The 22,747-nt window shown below is 33.2% G+C and overlaps 1 pseudogene; it reads left to right on the top strand.

The window, feature by feature from the left end:
- Positions 1-13,600: 13,600 nt before the first annotated feature.
- Positions 13,601-14,077, top strand: LOC149233545 (wall-associated receptor kinase-like 14 pseudogene; annotated as a pseudogene).
- The last annotated feature ends 8,670 nt before the right edge of the window (positions 14,078-22,747 follow it).

The following is a 22,747-nucleotide window of genomic DNA, read 5'->3' as shown; positions in this document are numbered from 1 at the left end:
TCAAAGACATCAGAGAAAGTTATGAGAATATGTTAGCATCGGTTTCTTGACATTGTCGTTTCAGCGAGGGGATTGTCAGAGGGTTGGGTCAACTTATCATTTGAATAAGAAAAAGACTAAATTTCAAAAAGTGAAAAGCAAGAACTGATAGTCCCATTGACTATTTTTAATCTAGTGAAAAAATATCAATTCATTTAAAAGTAATTCGACTTACGTAAATAATTATGTTTGTTAATAATTATCCCAGCGAGAATGATACGTGGATCAATACATAAACCAAAAATTTATTTAAACTGCTATCTTAACTTACGATATCATAGGCCAACAATATTAAGTAAAATATCAATTATGCCAGCTCATCATGCCAAAAGAAACTCAAACGAAGAAGTTACGTGATAAAGGAAAATGGTTGAAAGTCATAAGGGAAGGTCACTAAGATCAATTATGTTTTTAAGAAAATCATGGATAACAACTCCAAATTAAACGCATGTGAAGGCAAATCTGTAAACCAAGTAAAACAATAGATTGCAAATCAATAAACCGAAAATGAAATATTTTGGTCATCCTTTACATAGTTTGGTATTATGGAAATCAAAATCATTGTCAATAAAATGTTAAATCAAATTCATTGTCAATAAAATGTTACAATGATTTTACCATTGTGCAGGTGGCCTCAGTGAAAAAAAAGCATTGCCATTAATTTTAGCCCGATATCAATTTTGATCAGGTCATGCGACAATATATCAATTATGTTTTAGGTAGAAATTTTTTTATTGTGGTTAACAATAAAATCCTTATAATAGTATGTTCTTGTTGTGCAAGTAAGATGCAGACCAAATAACTATGTTTCATGATATCCCCTGAAGCTCGTAGGATTTAAAGGAAAGTTGAAGAACTAAGGGTAACACCACTTTTCTGTTGACAAAGAAATGAATTATGATTTGCAGTCTCTGAAATTAGATTGACCAGATTGTAAAAAATGAAATAGAATTTGTTCTACATCTTGAATCCGTATAAGTTGGTCTAATTATAAGGATCCAAAAGCGACCGGAATATGTTTATGCACTCCCAAAACAAACATTTGAGTGAGATTCAAATGAAAATCGTTTTGGTTTTCAGACCATGTTTTGATGAGGGATTGAAATTTCTAGTTTTTTTTGAGAGAAAACTGTTGAACCGGATTTTGTTGCCTTTGTATCATTATAAGAAAACCTTGTTGTAAACGCTAGAAGGGGAGTACCAGAACCCTGCAAGAGAAGGATGGAAATACTCAGACTGTGGTAATGAAATATTGTTTTTAAACGATTACTGTAAGCTTGCGTTATTGATTTTTTTTAATACAATAACACATTTTTATATATTAAATATTTCATTGTCATTTGTTCAACTCTATGGTATCTGTGACTGTGTTTTCGGAGATCCTAGACTATCGTGCACTTGAACACAAATAGTTTCATAATAATTCATCTTTCTTTTATTACTGATTTTGTTGGTTGGAAATTATTCAAACTGAGTTATTTTCTAATGATTGTCATCTACCAGATTTAACTTGTTGAATTGAGGCTTCTGTGATCCATAATAGTTATAAGTAGAACTTGGGCGTAAATCACATATAGAAAGACCTTTGTCGACGTGTTTCGAACCAACCAGTGTGGTTCATCGTCAGGGCAAGTTGAAAAAACAGATCCAGGTTTACATATTATGTGTATTTTTTATTTATGAAATCTATTTCATTAATTGAAAATTGTTAGATATATGTTTATGGATGAAAATAGATTTCGCAATGAGATTATTTTACTATATTTGGTCTTTCATTTCTTATGAACGATTGTCTCTAGTTCAGATGAAATGAACAATTATTTTCAGTAATGAGAAAACAAAATTAGTTCCCCACTTAATCTTATGTTATGAATTGAGATATATCTACTTAGTACTTCTTTATTTCTTTTATTATATTTTATGTCAAAATTTAATATAAATAGTTTGAGATCTATTTTGAATTATTTTGAAGAGTTAATGAGTATAGTTGTGACCTTTCTCATTACTTTTCAATTTATGTTCACATCAAAAGTTGATTTCATTTTGTAGTCTAGAATGATTCTTTCGGCTTAGATTCTTTATAACTTATCTCTTTACTAGTTAGTCTCTTCTAGTGATTTAATAAGTTATACATTTGTATATAATTGTTAACCCTTAACTAGTTTCAAATGCTAATGTAGAACAGTTGGGAGAGCTGTAATGATTTCTTTCTCATAAGGGAAAAAAATATTTGGCTAATGGAGCTTTAAAATCTGTCAAGGGTAGCAACACCAAATGGTTTGGGTTATCTAAGGAACCTCAGTTTGGGTTGTCTCCTCCTATTGACTAGTAGTCATTTTTTCCCCATTAATAGATGGGTGATAGGAGTTGGTTTTTGCAGTGGAATCGTGTTGTGCCCTCTAGCAATCCTACTCCTCTCCCCTCATCTTCTAACCATGATTACATTTTCCAACCACATCAAATTTTATATAACACCTAATACATAACATTTATGTAATATGTATAGATTCTCTTTATAACATATTTGTTGTCATTATCAATAATCACATAAGTAGGAGTTTGTCAACATATCCCCCTTCTCTAGTATTTTAATTAATCAACTTAATAAGACATGTCTATACTCAAAACATATTATATTATTCTTCCATCTTAACTACTAAAATTGATAACATACTTGGTGATAATGTGATCTATTTTTCTTTTTAACCTTAGGTTTTTTTTACATGAGAGAATATTGGTGATGATTTATTGTTGTATTTGTAAAAAAACGAGTCTCAAAACAAAAAATATACAAAACAAAATCAATTTTTAAAAAACTAATGAGATTAAAGATGATGATGTCATCCCTAGAAGAAAATATTTTGGGAGGGAAAAAGAAAAATGGTCTTTTTAATTGTATTTTTTGCTTATCTCATAAATTTACTCAAATGTCAAGTGTAGACACCTGTTGGATGTATTTAGCGTATAATGAGTACCCACTCTGCATACTTTTGAGTAGACCAGTCCAAAAAATAATTCAAAATACATGAAAAAATGTGTTTTAAACACATTTTTTCAAGTATTTTCAATTTCTTTTGGTGTAGTCCATGGAGTTTTGGATAGACAGTAATAGGGTGCTCTGTTAAGGCACTCCTTGATGTGAATTCACCGGTTCAATTGTCTGCTCAGTCGAGGTGATATATTGGACATGTTGAAGATGTAACCTACCAAGCTTACAAAAAAAAACTTCTTTTGGTGTTGATCTACTCAAAAGTATTTAAAGTGAGTACTCATATCCAACATGTGTTTATACTTTAAATTTGAATAAATCTATAAATAGAGAAGCCGAAAATACAATAAAAAAATAATTTTAAAATGTACTACTCAAAAAGAAAAATATATTTATACCCAAATTATATAAAAATATTTATTTTGATATTTGCACTCAAATTATATAAAAATGTTTATATTGATATCAAGAAATGTACTACTCTATAAAATATATATATAGACTTAAAAAAACTTTAAACCTTTTCCAAGAAACATTTTCACCCAAATTATATAAACTTGTAGAGAATTCAAGCCTTTTCCAAGAAGTATTTGAACCCATGCTAATTCCTCAAGGAAAAAAACCAGATTCTGCCTCTCTGGTCAAATCGGCCTACTTATGAACAAATCAGCTTCATCCCAACAAATATGTCAGTTAAGTTAATAATGAATTAATATAAATAAAAATCATATTCATATTATAAAACACTTTATAATGGCATTGTATCATATTATAAAAAATTATAAAATATTGTATACATATTTTAAATATAAGGCACGTTACATACTGTTAAAAAAAGCAAACGTATTTATACATAAACCATATTACATGGTGTTGTTTTATATATTATGTTTCGAATCCAAAATATATAACACCACATCTTATATAACCATCTATACCTAATGTTTTGTATTGTATTATTATTTTTGGGTCATATTTTATCGACAGTGGAGAGTGTTATCCCATGTTCATCAGTGACAGCCATGCCATTCTTCTTGTCACGTGAAACACATCCATGCATGGACTCCGCGGCACAGCATTTTAATCTATTTTAAATGGAATCTTCTAACGACACAGAAAAATTATTTGGACGGTCAAAAGTGGTTGGAGTTCGGGCAAAAAAAATTCAATAAATCTTGTAATGGCAGTGTTTGAATCGTGTTTTTGATGGTGGAAATAGATTCAGCACCATCAAAAACGTCTAAAATACCTAAAATTTTGAAGTTTAACAACTATAACTTGGATTTACAAAAAGCCTTGCCAGATTTTCTCTAAATATAACTTGAATTTCCATAACTTTCTCGGCAACTCCACCGCATCGTTAGACTACCCAATTTTAAATGTGTTGGTGTCCTTATTTCCAAACTCATGTGATCATTGGTGTTTGTGTTAGTTTGACATGTAATTATCTCTTTCGCTGACATAATGACCACGACACACATTTATTTCATTCGACTTTTCCTCCTTGTGATTCTCACCCACACTCTACTCTATTATAACTTTGTTGAGTCCTTTTTTTCGGTGCCATATGCTATTGGGGATGGAATTTGACAGGCAAAGCCGTCATGAAATAATTTACTTGTTAAATATGGTCAATTTTTTTTTTTTTTTTTAAATCAGTATATTTTTTTTTGTTGAAATTGTAAATATAGATAGGGAATTGTGAAAATCAATAAATTTGATGAGTGAGTTTGTTTTGAAATTCCAACCCTATATGCCATATTACCCTTCACGATCAACCGAAACAAACTTAGAATCACAAGATAATTTCACTGAGATAAATATTTGTATTTGTTAATAATTATCATCACGGGAAATGATATTGGATCAATACATAAACCAAGACTTTATTATACCTGCCTAGACAGATTTAAAAATCTTTGAATTCAATTAAAATAAAAAAAATTATAAAAATTTAATAAAAATTATATTAAAACAATTTTTTGAAAATTTAAAATTATTTTTAAACTTTTTCAAAAACAAAATCAATATTTTTTTTATGGGCTATCACCATAGATTTAACAAATTTCATTAGGTTTAAATTGTATTGGTTGACAAAAAAAATTTAAAATAATAAAATTAAAAAAAAAATTAATATAACAGGTGTCTAAGAAATTAATTGTATTAATTATATTCTAGATTTGATGGGTACACGGTGTACTTATTAGTAATGAAATTTTAATTAGAGTTCTACACGGTGTAGTAATTCATTTCACTATTCTAATTTATTAATGAAATTTTAATTAGAGTTCTGCGAGGTGTACTTATTCATGTCGCCATAACAAGTGTTGTTGTCGTCGTAGATCAGCCCTACTCCAAATATGTTAATAAACTTCATATTCTTTCATAGTCGTATAACACAGTCCAACATTTAACATGTGGCTTTCGCTTTAAAAATATCCGTGTACTTTTTAAATAATTTTTATAATAAATAAATTGAAAAATATAATTTAGTATCGTATCATATATCCACATATTTAATAGAAATGATTTTAGGATAAATTTACTTAAATAAACAAATTTTCCTATATAAAATTCACTCACTTTTTTATATTAAAATTATACACGTAATTTAACAGCTTAAATTAAATAAATAATACTCTATCATTGGAATTGTGCTAAACATGATTTACACCCCCAAAATATTTATCCTTTCTAATCTGGATATATACGTAGCTTTCTTCGGTTTTCACACATATATATTGTTTTTCAATGTCATTGTTTTTATGGGGATAGATTTTATCATTTTTCACAATAATTAAAAAAAAATTAATGGTTTTTAGTTTAGTATGGTTATGTTTATTAATATGGATATCTTTATTACTATTGATAAAAGAAAGTTAGGTAATTAAATTTAAAAGGATTATTTATATAAATATTTCAAAATATATTTTTAAATTGAAAATTTAATATTAAAAACTGAAATATAAAATTTATTATGGATTTAATAATAACATTTTTTACTATAGCATATTTAAGACTTTTATTATTTTTATTATCTTATATGGCCATGAATTATAAAGTTATAATATCTTTTGAAAGAGATCATGGACAAAATAATGAGAATGTACCTTTACTAACTCAAAGAAGAATTCCAACACTTTTAATATTTAAACAAATCTCTACTAATCACATAATGAATTATGGCATTGGACAATCTCCAATATATTGTGGATAGAAAAAAAAAAAAAAAATCATTTATAAGAAGTTTTTCTTTAAAAGTCTTTAGTACACCCACATTATATCATAAATTTAAAATATTTGCTAGAATATTAACCTCCTTAACCCTTTAGCATATCAAAACTATAGTGATATGTTGCTTTTTAAAGCTTTAATAAAATAATAAATTTTAAACCAAATCAAGTACAATTATTTATATTTTGAATTTCTAATAAATCGAAATTTATTTCAATAAAACAAAATTTATCTCAATATAAGTTAATCTTGCTCTTAATTTATATAAAAATTCAATAAAATGAATTAAATAAATAAATAATCAGTTTTTTTCACATATTAATTGCTTAAAGTTGTTTTGCTAAGTGTGACACTAGTGAATTAAGGAAAGATATTTTTCCATTTTAAATATTGCTTTCCCATTGACAACTTTTCTTTTAGATGAATTCAAAAACATATATTAATTTGTATCATATTTAAATTAAAAAATATATATTAATAAGACTTATTTAATACTAAAAGCAAAAAATTACTAAATAAGTATTTGAGTTACATAAATGTCTAAATATGCAAAGTTCTAAATAGACTTATCTTGATCACATTATTGTTATTGCAGCTTTTACCCAACACAATGTCATTTGACCTAAAAGCAAAAATATACCATTTTTTTTTTTTTATCTTAAACCAATATTACAATTATCAAAATCTTCAAATTTAACTATTTCATTTTCAATTTTCACAAAGAAAAAACTTTATTTAAATTTTGTTTATTTTTCTTATGAATAAAACAAATAACATAAATCATTTTGACATGATAAACAATTTTTTATTATATAATTATTCTTACAAAATTAATTTACTATTAAATACTTATGTAGAAGTAAGTGCCCAGCAGTAACATTACATATTACACTGGGTTAAAGTGTTATCATAACTGACTCTATCATAAGCCAACAATGTTAAATAAAATATCAATTATGGCAATCCATCATGCCAAAAGAAACTCAAACAAAGAAGTTAAGTGATAAAGGAAAATGGTTCAAAGTCATAAGGGAAGGTCACTGATCTATTTACATTGAAGAAATCATACTAATCACAACCGTACATCAGGTGTTCAGACAAAGCGTATTCAGTGGGCAATGAATTTTTATGGTCAATTTAAAAGAAAAATGAAATTCCACAACCCTATATCCACCCTGACTTGAAATATATATGCTTATTGGCGTAAATATGCCCCTCGTGCTAAGAAAGTTCCAAAGACAAGTGAGATGAGATGACATGGATTTGGTTGGACACCCAGGCAAAAAATATTATATAAATATATTTGTTGATGTGTTATATTTTCATAAATAATATTTGATTTAAAAAATAATTATTTTAATAATTTAATTTTTTTTTTAAAAATAAATATTACGTGTAATCATTTACTAATAATATGTACACATTTATATATGTATAAGTCATAAATATGATTTTAAATAAATAATTGTAAAAGTAATTAAGAATATTTGAATGATTTAAAAATATAAATTTATTTGTTAGATCGAGAGTTTTTTTAACATAATTGTAATAAATGATTTATTAAGTTATCTCTTAAATTAAAAAAGTTAAAATGGCGTTTTTTTATTTGTCATCACTTCATATATTATATTATTGTTTTAATGTAAAAATGGTTTTAGTAACGTGACTTATTTTTAGAATGATAAAATCTTTAATCCACTTTATTCAATCTAATGCAATTTTGATAAATCACCCATTGCTACCTCAACGACTTACCGTTATCTTTTTAGGTTAGCTCTCATTTGGCTTCAAAGAGGGGCTCAAGACTTACTTTTATCTTTTTAGGTTACCTCTCATTTGGCTACAAAGAGGGGCTCCCCTAAAAGTCATTTAGGTATTATTAGGGGAATTTTGAGGTTTAAAATGAGTCTCAAAACAAAAATTTACCAAACAAAATCAAGTTTAATAAAACCAATAAGATTCTAGATGATGATGTCATCCCTAGGAGTAAATAGTTCGGGAGTGAAAAGGAAAAACTATTTTTTTAATTGTATATTTGGTTTATCTCCTTATAGATTTACTTAAATGTCAAGTGTAGGCACTTGTTGGATGTAGAATTAAATTCCACATATAATGAGTACCCACTCTGCATACTTTTGAGTAGATCACTCCAAAAAATAATTAAAATTACATGAAAAATGTGTTTTAAACATTTTTTTCATGCATTTTTAATTTCTTTTCATGTGGATCTACTCAAAAGTATTTAGAGTGGGTACTCATATCCAACAATCCAACATGTGTTAACAATTTAAGTTTGAGTTTTGCTATAAGGAGGGAAGCGGAAAATACAATTAAAAAGAATAGTTTTATTTCTTATCATTTAAAAAATCATGAATTTTATTTTATTTAATTTTTTCCCAAACAAAAAAAATTGTAACTTCATTTACCAAGATAAACAAAATTGTTGAAAGAATATTTTTTATTAACCCAAGAGATTCATTCTACAACTTAGTGTGAATTTGTTGTGTAAGTATGCCTTCCCTCTTAAAATAAAAATAAAATATTGTCTAAATATAAAATAATGGTGGCTATAATATAAAAGAAAAGAAAAAAAAATGTTACCCATATTTAATTACCCAATATAATTTCATGTAAAGTAATTAGAAGTACAAAAAAATGAGTAAAATGTTTAAACCTTATACTTTTCAAAAATATTTTAAAGTGTGGTATCAACTTTATATATATATATATATATATATATATATATATATATATAAAATGTTAAAATAAAACAATGCACATGTTATGTAATCTCTAAAACATTAAAAAATACAATTTGAACAATTAAAAGTTACACATTATTTTTTGCACTCTAAAACAAGTTTACACCTAAAAAAATTGATCCCTCTCAACTCATGTTAGATCAATGATTAAAATAGATCTATGTTAATTAATATCAAAACAATATACATAGACTTATAGAGATTTTAAGCCTTTCCCAACAAACATTTGCATACCTTCCAATTCTTCTTTATTAAGAATTTTAATAAAATAAAATTTTTAAAGGAAAAAACTGAATTTCACCTCTGTAGTCAAATCAGCCTAATTAAGGACAATTTGGCTTCATCCCAACAAAAGTGTTGGTTCAGTAAATAATAAATTAAACTTAATTAAAAACCATACTCATATTATAAAACACTTTATATTTGCATTGTATCATATTATATAATATTGTATATATATTATAAACATAAGATACCTTACAAAGGATTGAAAAAAAAAAAACATATATATACATAAACCATATTACATTGTTGTTAATCTCGCAATATTTGGCGTGTGATTTTCATAGCTACATTCTCGAGTATTATTTTCATACCTAATGCGTCTTGAATATAATCCCTTTTTTTCGTCTGATTCTGAATTACATGCATATGCATTTCTCGTCACTAAGTTAACAAGGAGCCACTGCCGTGGCAGTAGTCCCTGCCAGGGTCTGCAGGCACATTGCAAGTTAGCTAACAAAAAATGGATTGCATCAAGCAGGAGCTGGACTGAATTCCAGAACTTGGAAAAGTTGGCCTGCCGGAAATTGTCCCAAGTCTGGAGAGGATGGGAGGCAGAGGTCAAGGAATAAATGGACTGTCATTCAATCCTTTTATTACTTCACTTTGCTTCCTAACGCTTGGGCATTCAATGCCCGTGATACCAAGCAAGATTGAAAGGGCTATATGTATGCTTTTTTCGCCTATGTTGGAGGTGGGGGGGCTCCTGCCATTTTCAAACAACATAAACGGAACCATTATGAACTTAAAGAAGCTTTATTTGAATGAAGATGCTAAACAGAAATGCACAGAATCATTTAGGAACAGGGTTTGGAGATACAAAGTGATTGAATTCAGCCCTTTCAATAATGCTCAACCACAAATAACTATTCTATTCAATCTTGACTGAAAAATTAATTGCCTAGACTGAAAAATATCTTTAAATCTTAAAACCAATAATTCATATAAATCGATATTTAAACCTTAAAACTAGTAATTTATATAAGTCGCTCAAGGCAGGCAGGTACTCTCAGCTGTAAATCATTTCAAAGTGGATGCAAATATTACATAGTAACAAAATAGCTATGGGGCCAGTTTCTTGACTGGCCTACATGCTGCAGAGCAGCGACCATTTGCATCCATCTGTCCAGGTATGACAAGAACCATTATGAACTTAAAGAAGCTTTATTTGAATGAAGATGCTAAACAGAAATGCACAAAATCATTTAGGAACAGGGTTTGGAGATACAAAGTGATCGAATTCAGCCCTTTCAGCCCTTTCAATAATGCTCAACCACAAATAAACATTCTGTTCAATCTTGACCGAAAAATTAATTGCCTAGACTGAAAAATATCTTTAAATCTTAAAATCAATAATTCATATAAATCGATCTTTAAACCTTAAAACCAGTAATTCATATAAGTCGCTCAAGGCAGGCAGGTACTCTCAGCCGTAAATCATTTCACAGTGGATGCAAATATTACATAGTAACAAAATAGCTATGGGGCCAGTTTCTTGACTGGACTATGTCAGAAGCACTTCTTGCTGCATCATTTGCATCAGCAACAACAATTCCTATGTCTACCTTCTTTAGCGTAGGCGCATCATTAATTCCACATATGTGCTTTCTAGCCTGCAATCGTTTAACAATCTCGTACTTATGCTCTGCAATGACCAGTCAAAATCAGGAAGGATATGGAATCAAACACTAATTAAGGAAATGAAAAAATAAAAGTATCTGAGATAAACATTTCCACCTGCAAAATAATAGTTATAATATAAACCATGAAGCATAAAGTTCCATAACCAAGAGAGAAGGGAGTTGGAAATATAAAGAATTGAGTGGGACTCCCAAGAAAAAACACAGAAGTAAAAGATAATTGTTGCTCACCAGGGAAAACACCAGCAAAACCATTAGCCTTCTCTATCAGTTCATCAACTGGCAAAGCTGCAATTGATTCATCTTTGTCCTGACCTAGTAAAGAGGATGATGGATACATGTTTGTACCCATGCCCAGTCGGTGACCTGTCTCCTTGGAAATAACTAATTGATCTCCTGATGAACATTTGCAAGTAAATAGTTAAATGTCGGCTCGCTGCATTACAAAAACAATAGTGAAACTGATGACACCATAACCTCACCATACCTATGATCATTTTGACATTTACACCAAGATTAAGAGCCCTTCTGATTGTTTCAGCACTGTCATGGCGTGGGGGATCAAAAAGAGGCATCAATCCAATAAAATGCCAGGGCCCTCCTGGACTCTCCTTCCTGCCCTCTGGAACTTCCTGCAAACATTTTGAGATAGCTATAAAGATATACATAATCAACAAGAAGAACTTACTGGGAAGATTCAGCCCATGGATAAAGCAAAAGAAGCCATATTATTAACCTGATATGCAACTGCAAGAGAGCGAAGTCCTCGTTCAGCAAACTTGTCAATAACTGTATGAACTCGCCGCTCAATTTCTGGCTTATTATGTGCGAGGTTAAGAATCTAGCAGAAAGTATTTGGTCATTTCAGTTTTAATAGAATGTGTACAAATAAGTTTTGAAGCACTTTCTAAACAATACAGCCCATTACCAAGCCTAATGAAGAAGGTCAAACATCCAAAGAACAATACCTGCTCTGGAGCACCTTTACTAACTCGATGCATTTTCCCTTCATTGTCAATATAAGTGAGAGCTGTCCTCTTGTCAGTTGGATTAAAAGGAAGAAAATGGACCTCTTGAATGCCTGCCCGCGCCTTTTACATCCATGGATATTAAAACCCACAACAAAAGATACAAATCAGTAAAATAAGCATAGGCCTGCTTATCAACTAAAATTTAATATGATGACATAAAAAAAATACTTGCCTCCTTAGGATCCGCAAGCATCCCAACAATTGCCGCATCAATGGCATCTTGATTCTCTGTTCTAGATGCTCTTGCAGCCATCAGGATAGTATAATAAAAAAAGGCAAATGTAAATGACATTTGCACGGAAGTTCTGACGTGTTGGCACCGCTATTCACTATTTTCTATTTTCCATGTAATTTTTACAAGTTGTTCTGACTAGAAACGAGGTGGCATCCTCAAGAGCTCGCATTTGTAAGTGGTAATCGACTCTAATTCCCATGATTGAATCAAACTGTCAAACCATTTGCATATTCCCAAACCTCGCATTTGTACGTGGCATTCAACTTTAATTCGCATGACAGAATCAACTGCGAAACCATTTTCATATTGATTTGGTTTTTTTTCCTTATTTCTAGAGGTGCTCAGGCTGTATTTTAGCCATAGAGATTTCCTCTGACTACATTTTGGCCATGCTAAATTAGGAGTATAAGCTTAACCACGATTGCTTGGGTGTTGGGCAGACAACTAGCAGATGAAAGATGACAACCAATAGACCAGGAAGCAGACCACATCTAGCTAGAACCTGGCTTTCTCCATCGAACCCTTGATCCCGCTAGGTGGTGATGTGAAACTAGGGTTGTTGGTGGGTGAGTAATTTTCATGTTTCAGGCGTGCACGAGGGGTCTCGTTTCAGACTGAAGTGGAGAGCGGCGTGCTTTAGAGGCAGAGAGGTTCACTGGGAGCTCGATTCGTTAACAGAGTAAGTAGTTTATCTCGTGTCAATCTTTTGCATGTCTATGCTTGTTCTGTTCCTTGTGGGCTTGAATCAGCAGTGCCTACTTGAAGATCAGCGTCACTGTTGACAAGGATCTTGGTATCATTTGGGATTGCACACCATAAAGAAATAACAACCACATAAAAATACAATACTTCATGGCATTACGACTCAATTTATAATAAGGCTTTCTCGTCTTTTGATCCGCTCTAAAGGTCATAGATATTTTACCAAGTAGTAATAATAAGCCCTTTCTTGATTTACTATTTAACCATTTTTATAGTAACATTTTATTGTTGTTTACATTTACTAACCATTATAGCTGCACCACAACTAATTTAAGGGAATGCAGTGTTTTATGTTAATGCTGCCTTCTTGGCTTGAATTTCGTTCCATAAGCCTGGGGTAATCGCCCTTGGATTCACGGTGAGGCACTTGTAAGCCATGCAGAGATTGTAAGTGACAAAAGTAATGTGGACCCCACATGAAGGCCACGCGCCTTACTATTCAGTTCCCCAAAACAACCATGCAAGACATGGAGGATGCCACGTGACTATGTGACTACTTGGAGTCTCTCGATTTTGAGCTTGATTACCTCGGAGGTAAGGAAAATATCCATTACAGAGCTTCAATCTTAATTATATTTGTTAGCCTCTTGCATGCAAGTCTCATTTTTTTACCATTCCACGGAGCTATGGTTAATTGCAGGGCGACATTGGTGGTGGTGATAGTCCTGCTATACTGTTTCTTCAAGAAGAAGGCTCTGGCAAACGAAAGGAGGAGAAGCCGAAAGAAACTCCTCTCGGCCAACGGTGGATCCTTCAGAATCCCAATTTTCACATACAAGGAGCTGGAGAAGGCCACAAAGGGCTTCTCCGAAGAAGAAAGATTGGGAAATGGCGCGTTTGGAACGGTCTATGCCGGGAAACTCAAAGGCGACTGTCCCGTGGCCGTAAAAATGATCAGACATATCGACACCCATGGAATCGAACAGATGATGAACGAAATAAAGCTTCTGTCATCTGTGGAACATCCAAACCTGGTGTGTCTGATGGGCTACTGTCTTGAGAATGGAGAGCCCATACTCGTCTACGAGTACATGCCCAACGGAACTCTTGCTCAGCACCTACAACACAAGAGGGGCCCATCCACACCTACTTGGATCGAGTAGCGGCAAAGACTCCTGTCATTGGCAACACAGGTGTTTGGCAATGAGGTGTGTTTGGCAAAAATTGTTAAAAAAGGGCCACCATGGAGTTATAGCCCAATTTAATGCCATCCAGGCCTTTGAATCCAATTCTCTTCATATTCATCCTAAGATGCAACAAATCTTAAACAACCATCTGCCAGTCTTTGACAAGCCTCATGAGCTTCCACCCTCGAGAAGGGAACATGATCATAGCATTACTTTGGTCCCAGGGGCCCAACCACCAAATGTGCACCCATATAGATATCCGTTTGCCCAAAAGAATGAAATTGAAAAAATCATAAAGGAACTCTTGGAGGCAGGCGTCATTCGTCCCAGCATTAGTCCTTATTCATCGCCGGTGGTCATGGTGCTCAAGAAAGATGGGGAATGGCGTATGTGTCTAGACTTAAGGGCCCTCAATAAGTTGACGGTCAAAGATAAATTTCCCATCCTGGTTGTCGATGATTTGCTAGATGAACTAAATGGGGCTCAATTCTTTACTAAGCTCGACCTTCGATCGGGCTATCACCGAATTCGCATGAAAGAAGTAGACATTCCAAAGACTGCTTTCCAAACTCATGAAGGGCATTATGAGTTCTTGGTCATGCCATTTGGTCTTTGTAATGCCCCATCCACTTTTCAGAGCCTTATGAACCACCTGCTCAAACCATATCTCAGAAAATTTGTCCTTGTTTTCTTTGATGACATCCTCATCTACAGTCGCACTTGGGCCACACATCTTCAATGTTTAGATCTGCTCTTGCAACTGCTCCGCAAGGATAAATTATTTGTTAAGATGTCCAAGTGCTCTTTTGGCATGGAAGAAGTTGAGTATTTGGGCCACATTGTGGGGTGTGAAGGTGTCAGGGTGGACCCCAAAAAGATCCAGGCAATGCAGGATTGGCCTCAACTAAAGACCTTGAAGAGATTGAGAAGATTTTTGGGTCTCACAGGCTACTATCGCAAATTTGTCCGCAATTATGGCCACATTGCTAGGCCCCTCACTCAACTCCTCAAGAAAAATTCATTCCTCTAGAATTATTAATCACAATAGGCCTTTATAGGTCTCAAACATGCCATGTGTTCCACTCCAGTCTTAGCATTACCTGACTTCACCAAATCTTTTGTGATTGAATGTAATGCTTCTTGTATGGGTATTGGGGCGGTCTTAATGCAGGAAGGTTGACCCTTGGCCTTCACGAGCCAACAACTAAGTGGGAAGAATCTGGGACAATCTACCAATGAGAAGGAGATGATGGCCATCTTACATGCAGTAGATACCTGGCGACCATACTTATTGGGGCGACGTTTCCAAATCCGCATAGACCATCAAAGCCTTAAATATTTTTTGGAGCAACGCTTATCCTCGCCACAACAAAATAAATGGCTAGCCAAAATGCTAGGATATGATTATGAGATCATTTACAAGAAAGGGTGCGAAAATATTGTAGCAGATGCATTATCTCGCCAATTTGAGGAGGAAAGTACCTTGCTCGCAATTTCCCTTCCCATTCCAGAATTGATTGAAGAGGCTCGCAAGGAATGGTTTTCACATCCCTCGCTCTCTCAACTCATTAATCAACTGCAGGTGGATCCAAATTCCACAGCGGGCTACTCGTGGCAGGATGAGATTCTTTGCTACAAGGACTGAGTCGTAATATCACCAACATCCACCCTCAAAAGCCGCATTTTGGTAGAGTTGCACTCATCTCCCACTGCAGGACATTTAGGCTTTCAGAAGATGTGTGCTCACATTTGAAGATCATTTTTCTGAACATGCATGAAAAAGGACATTCTTACTTTTGTAGCTAAATGTGACGTCTGTTGGCGCCACAAAGGAGAAGCAGTCAAATCCCCAGGCACATTACAACCCTTGCCCATCCTGGCCTCAATTTGGATGGGGGTTTCTATGGATTTCATTATGGGTCTTCTAAAATTAGGAAACAAGTTAGTCATCATGGTGGTTGTGGACAGACTTTCTAAGTATGCTCATTTTTGCACCCTACCCCACCCTTTTACACTGGCTTTGGTCGCTCAATCTTTCATGGATCAGATCTTCAAATTGCATGGCATGCCCACTTCCATTGTGTCTGATCATGACCCGGTCTTCACTAGTAACTTTTGGCAGGAACTCTTCATGCCACAAGGTACCCAACTACAACTCAGTACTTCCTATCATCCACAAACTGATGGTCAAACTAAGGCAGTCAACAAATGTCTGGAGACTTACCTTAGGTGTTTCACTTCAGAAAAGCAACATCTTTGGGTATAGTGGTTACCTCTAGCCGAATGGTGGTATAACACCAACTATCATGCCACCACCAAAATGACTCCATATGAAGCAGTTTATGGTCAACTCCCTCCTTCCCCTACTTCTTATATCAAGGCATGTTCGAAGGTACAAGCAGTGGATCAACTCCTAAAGAACCGCACAACCATGTTGTCCCACCTTAGAATCTTCATCAAGCCCAAAACCACATGAAGCAACAGGCATATCAACATTGCTCAGAATGCCAATTTCAAGAAGGGGATCAGGTATTTTTGAGGCTGCAACCATATAAGCAGACATCACTGAAAGACAAGGGTTGTTAGAAATTATCTCCAAAATTCTACAGACCATATCAAGTACTTCAGCGCATTGGAGAAGTCATCTACAAGCTAGCTTTGCCACCCATTGCAAAAATCCATCCAGTCTTCCATGTCTCATGCCTCAAGAAAGTGATTGGGAACCATTGCAGAATTCAAACTAGTCTACCTGAAGTGGATGAAGAAGGGTCAATCTGGCTCCAACCTGAATAGGTTCTTGACACACGAGAGTGACACCTGCATGGCCATACGATCAAGGAAGTCCTTGTCAATTGGAAAGACACCTCTCTGGAAGATGCAACCTGGGAACCAGCTACTATCCTTTAGCAGTTTCCGCAGCTTCAGCCTTGAGGACAAGGTTATTCTTATGGGGAGGGCATGTTAGGGTCCAACCCTAACCCCCTTATTTATGTAATAGGATCGAGTCATAGTTATAGTTAAGTAAAGAGTCAATAAAGCCCATATTAATAATTGTAAGTGGTTAACCTGCATTTAATGAAGGGACCACAGTTAGTTGCAAATGGGCCATGGTATTAGATAGATGGTATTAATAAGAACCATGGTATTGTCCCGTGGTATTGCATGTATGAATCTTATATAAAGGATAGAGACTCCCCTTGAGGAGCATCGTGTCTTATTTTGTAATTGAGCTCAGCTCTATTGGAGGTTGCCCCCTCGAAGAGGCAAGTGAACATTGCTTTCTGAATAATAAAATACTTGCTGTTAATTCTTATTATTCTATGTTTTGGGTATATTTCTTCGCATATTTGGTATTCGGGTATCATCTTGCAGGTTAAGAGCATAACAGAAGAATTCCAACACTTTTAATATTTAAACAAATCTCTACTAATCACATAGTGAAATATGACATTGGACAATCTCCAATATATTGTAGATAGAAATAAATTTTCATTTATAAGAAGTTGCATTTTTTCTTTAAATATCTTCAGTACACCCACATTATATCATAAATTCAAAATATTTGTTAGACTATTAACCTTCTTAACCTTTTCCCATATCAAAACTATAGCGATATGTTACTCTTTAAAGTTTTAATAAAACAATAAAATTTAAAGCAAATCCAATACAATTATTTACATTTTTTAATTTCTAATAAATCGAAATTTACTTCAATAAAACAAAATTTATATCAATATAAGTTAATCTTTATCTTAATTGATATAAAAATTCAATACATTGAATTAAATAAATAAATAATCACCTTTTTCACATATTAATTACTTAGAGTTGTTTTGCTAAGTTTGATAATAATGACTTAAGGAAGGATGTTTCTCCATTTTAAATACAGATATAACCTTTCTCATTTCTTTCACATTGACAAATTTTCTTTTAGATAATTCAAAAACATATATTAATTTGTATCATATTTAAATTGAAAAATATATATTAATAAGACGTATATTTAATACCAAAAGCAAAAAATTACTAGATACATGAAGATGTGTCTTCTTGCTTTAATTTTATGAAAAAGTATGTGAGTTACATATATATCTAAATCTGCAAAGTTTTAAATAAATTTATCTTGATCACACCCATTATTGTTATTGCAGCTTTTGCACAACACAATGTCATTTGACCTAAAAGCAAAAATCTACCAATCATTTTTTACCTTAAACCAATAATACAATTATCAAAATCTTCAAATTTAACTATTTCATTTTCAATTTTTGTTTTCCTAAGAAAGAACTTTATTTAAAATTTGTCTACTTCCTCTTATAAATAAAACAAATAACAAAAATCATATTAACATAATAGACCATGTTTACTATATAATTATGGTCAGAAAATTATTTTACTATTAAATACTATTTACCTAAAAAGCAAATACAAGTACTATCATAACTGACCATATCATAGGCCAACAACGCCATAATAAAATATTAATTATGGCAACTCATCATGCCTCAAACACTTGTTTAAAGTGCAAATTATCTATTTTGATTTAAGATTTTATTCCTATGCTCAAAAAGCTTGGAGAGAAGCCTCCTGAGCTCACTATAATTTTGACATTGTAAAAGGCTAGGAAGGTCAGTATTGTAACAAAGATTGTGAAATTGAGATCTAATGTGGTTATATGCGGGGCACTCTAAGAGGAAGTGGTTTTCATCCTCGATGTTCCTATTCTTACATATATGGCAGATCCTTTCCGTCCATGGCGTTTTAGGAACTGCCCAACGACCTGTTTCACTATGGAGCTCATGAGAATTCGTTCTAATCTTTGCTATATTAATTTTCTTCTTTGAGCTAGTTAAAATAGAGAGATACTTTTGATCTTCTAGGGTGGGGTTGATGACCTTCTTATAATAACTTAATTTTCTTTTAGCCGCTAAGTCTTTCTCACACCACATTTTTTCTTTGAACTTAGAAGTAACAATATCTTTAATGTTATTTATGTTTTGCAATGCATCATTTTCGTTGATCTCCCAATAGTTTAACCAGGCCCTTGTGTCTTTATGCCACCCTCGATTGAGCCTTAGGTGGTTTTGGCTAGAATTTAAAGCTAGCTTAGGAAGTCTATGATCGTTTATGTTACTGATTTTGTGCTTGTACAACAGAAACCTAAGCATAGCTAGGCTCTCAATAGGGGAAAGACCTGCTTCTATAAGGAGAATAGGATAGGGTGTATTACTTTTAATTTTCAGGTTATAAGTTATAAAACGCTTCTGGATTTGCTCAATCTTTCTCCATGATTCTCTGGAGATGCTACAACCCCAAACCTCACAGCCATATAAGATAACAGGAGTGACTAAAGTTTCAAAGAGGAACTTCTTTTTATCCCACATTACAAGGTTTGCAATTTTACAATTATTTTCAAGACCATAGTAAGCTTTCCACCCCCCATTAATCCTTTTCTCAATGCTATGGTTCCAGTTGAGCTTGTGATGAATATCAATTCCTAGGTACTTGTAAGAATACACTTCCTCCAAGTTATTATTGTCATACATAAAATTAGCGTAAGTGTCCTTCTTGGATTTGATAATCATAACTTTTGTTTTGTCAGTGTTAACAGTCATACCCATGGTAGAGCAGAAATCCTTGAGAAGCCTGAGTTGCTTATTAAGATCAGATGGGCACCTTGCCAAAAGAACAATATCGTCAGCATAAAGAAGAAGGATGACGACTATCCCAGCTAAGATCGTGCCATCACATCCTGCTTCCTCTAAATAGCCTTCGAGCTTATCGATGTAAATGCCAAATAGGGTAGGGGAGAGGGGGCAACCTTGTTTAACTTCGATGTTACACTTAATATCTTTCGACCACCCTTCATTGCTCTTTAGCTTGGCAATTACATTCTCGTATAACCTTATAGCGGCAGCTCTCAACTCGAGAGGAACCTTTAGCTCTTCTAATCTATTCCAAAGGTTGGATCTAGGAACCGTATCGAAAGCCTTTGTAAAGTCTACAAAGCAACAAAATAAATTGGATTTATCATTATGGCATTCCTCCGCAATGATCCTAAGCGTAACAAGGTGGTCTGTTGTTGAGTGATGCCTTCTGAAACCTGCTTGGCCTTTAGCCCGCTTACCTTCACTTTCAAGCCACATGCTTAACTTTTTTTCCAAAATACTACCATATAACTTGGCTAAGAGAGGGCTGATCATAATTTTTCGATAATTAGAGGGGTTATTTGTATCCCCACTTTTAAAAATAGGGATAATGAGGTTCTCAGTCCAAGGTTTAGGGAACCCTTGCTTGACTGCTTGATTGAAAAGCTTGTGGATGTGGGGGATGAGGACAGGACCTCCAATTTTTAAGATTTCCGCTTGGTAACCTTCAATGTCCTTAGCTTTCTCATTAGCGAGGTGATTAACCCCAAACTTAATGTCTTCTAAAGAGAAAACTTCTTTCGTTGTGAGAAGGGTTTCCAAATTATCCATGACATTTGGAGATTCATAAAGCTTTTTAAGATAGGAATTCCAATCGCAAAGAGCAATTTTATTATTATCCTTAGTCTTCCTAGTTAGAATCTGCCTCCAAAATTTCTTAGGAGCTACCTTAGAGAGGTGTAAGAGATTCTCCTGTCTTTGACGAATGTACTGCCTCTTTTTCCTTTTAGTTAGGGCTTTGTATATTTTTATCTTGTCCATTTTAAGAGATTCATCAACAGCTTCCTTAATTGCTCTCCTTGCACTTTTACAATCTTTGTCATACCATGGATTGGTTTTGCTATTTCTTTTATTATTTGAAACTTCAATTGAGAACTTGTTAATAGAATATGAGAGGGTTGTAGTAAAATTATGATAGAGGTCTTCTATGTTGTCTATATTAGATAAAGGAAGCAAATTAGTTTTTAATTCATTTAGAAAGAGATCATTTTTATTTCTATCAAATATTAAGTTCTTTTGGCTATAAGTATTATTTTCTATGGGAACTCTATGCATGACAAAATTGAGAGTTATAAGTAAAGGCCTATGATCAGAGTCAAATTCATGGTTGTTTAAGATGTCAAAATTTATTATTTCGTTGTATAATGGGAGATCGGAAATAACATAGTCTACCACGCTGCTACCAAGCCCATGGATGCAGGTCATCTTGCTAGAATTGGGCCACTTCTTTAGACTGTTGCAAATTATGAGATCCTGAGCACTACAGAGCTTGACTAGCTCCGACCCAAACAAATTTTCCCCGATATCTTCAGAGTTCCTTCTGTACCTGCTAGCCAGAGTAGGGTCTTCATCTAACCAAACAGGATTAGGGTTGGAATGATTGCTTAGAATAATAGCTTGGTTGTTTGAAGTTCGAGCATTAAAGTCGCCTATTAAAAGGATATTATCGTCATTCCTTAGGCTAGAAATATCATTCTCTAAACCATTGTAAGGGTTAGTTTTATCTAGATTCTTCTTCTTATAGAAGTTAGAATTAATGGGGGGAAAATAACATATTGCTATGTAGGACTTTTTATTATTAATGTCTTTGATCTCTATCCAACTATATTGGTTGTGAGGGTCGTTTTTATAAATCCTAACATGGGGGGAGATGTTCTTCTTAATGTAACAAGCTATTCCCCCAATGCCTCTACAGGAGGATCGCTTGTTCCAGGTAGACCATAGCGTAAAGCCATCTATGTTAGGGACCTTAGATTCTTCGTGCTACCAAGTTTCAACAAGCAAAATAATATCAACATCATTTGAAATCGAACTTAGCTTGGGGCCTTTGTTCCATGGGAAGCCCCGACAATTCCAAGAAAGGATCCGGAGCATGTTTAATATCTATTGATTACTATCTTTTTGGTTTCTATCTCGAATAAAGGCTTTTCTATTTCTGATTATTGCCCATTTTCCTTCCTTTCTAGCTTCTTTTACCTTTTGAACCTCCTTTCTTAATTCTGTTTGGTCTTCTGGAATGAGATCTTCATTTATGAATATTCTCGTTCCTTTTAGACTTGAGGTTTTACTAAGTATGTTGTGCTTATGATCAGTGGAGCTCACCTTTATGCGGATTAGTCTTCCTTTATTCTCGGTTAATTTCCCCAACCTTGTTGCTTCTGTGAGACACAATGTTTCAATTTGTAATCTATTATGTAGTTCTGTCTGGGCTAAGCCTAAAGTATCCTCATCTACTTCCTCTTTTAAACCGAATATTATAAGGTTTAAGGCCCTTTTGTTACGTTTGTGGTCTAATTCTATTAATTTTTTCATTTCATCTTTAATTGGTTTGATATCTAACTTATCTACCACATTATTTAGGGTGAGGCGGCTATTAACTTTTTCTTCTAGTTCCTTAATCATGTCTTTCATTTTAAGACTCTCTAAAGTATCAGCATCTCCTTGCTGGGATGGTTGGTTAGTATCTTGGTTATGTTTTTCTATAACTTGCAGTCTAGTCTCCATTGCCTCCATTTTATTCTCTAGTAGTTCTAGTTTATTTTCTATTTGTTTTTGGATCGTGTCTTCAGGAGATGCAAATTTATTTTCCAACATGGCTTCTAACTCTTTTTGTAGCTTGGCTTCTCTTTCTTCTCTACGTTTCTCTAAAGACTCTATATACTCATAAAGGCCTTGTAGAGTAACTGTGCTAGGTCTCCCCTTGGTAATATTTGGTAAC

The sequence above is a fragment of the Pinus tabuliformis genome, chromosome J, assembly GCF_031772625.1.
Source record: "Pinus tabuliformis cultivar Carrire ecotype Pingquan chromosome J, CPIR1, whole genome shotgun sequence".
Lineage (NCBI taxonomy): Eukaryota > Viridiplantae > Streptophyta > Pinopsida > Pinales > Pinaceae > Pinus > Pinus tabuliformis.
The sequence above is the reverse complement of the archived record's forward strand: the minus strand, read 5'-3'. Positions and strand labels throughout refer to the sequence as shown.